Source organism: Sinocyclocheilus rhinocerous, unplaced genomic scaffold (genome assembly GCF_001515625.1).
Source record: "Sinocyclocheilus rhinocerous isolate Xijiao unplaced genomic scaffold, SAMN03320098_v1.1 scaffold4284, whole genome shotgun sequence".
Taxonomy (NCBI): domain Eukaryota; kingdom Metazoa; phylum Chordata; class Actinopteri; order Cypriniformes; family Cyprinidae; genus Sinocyclocheilus; species Sinocyclocheilus rhinocerous.
Window position 1 is genome coordinate 188,480 of NW_015652550.1, and position 609 is coordinate 189,088.

Sequence of the window (609 nt, forward strand, 5' to 3'; positions counted from 1 at the left end):
CATTTACAAAAAAAAAAAAAAGCGTCTACAAAAATACCACTACACTGACTAGATTCATGAGAGGTCAGTTAATGCGTTAAATGTGAAAAAGGCCGTAATTTCTTTAATTAAGTACTACACTAAAAAATTCTCGAATCAGTTGTTTGATGATTTAAATGTGCCTTATTATTGCCTTCCGTAAACTGCCTGCGGAGGCAGCATTTTTCAGCTTTCAGACGCAGCGGTGTTTGGAAATAACGTTACTTCCGCATTATCCGATTCCAGTGGAAATCTATTGGACTGTCGCAGCTCTGTTTTAACGGCTTGGGCTGGTGCTCTTTCTGTCAAGGTGTGTATGATCTAATAGTACAGACTTATTACAGAGACTTACCTGTGCGTGTGGCATTCAGTCTGTGTTCACAAAATTCAACAGATTAAATTCGTTTTAAATTCATGCATTCCCGCAAGTGAACTGTTATTCCCTCATTGTTCTTTCTCAAGTTCGCAGTCCATACTGATACAGAATTACAAAATGAGTTGTTTTGTTTTGTTCATGTCATATTGTTGAAAAGTAGGCTACAACTAGGCTAGTTCTCTGTAGATCTGATATCACTAACAACTTTATATATA

General features: G+C 36.8%; 1 pseudogene; it reads left to right on the top strand.

Annotated features, from left to right (window-relative positions):
• The window catches only part of LOC107715135 (UDP-glucuronosyltransferase 2B31-like), a 4,496-nt pseudogene that overhangs the window by 1,415 nt on the left and 2,472 nt on the right, over positions 1–609 (top strand).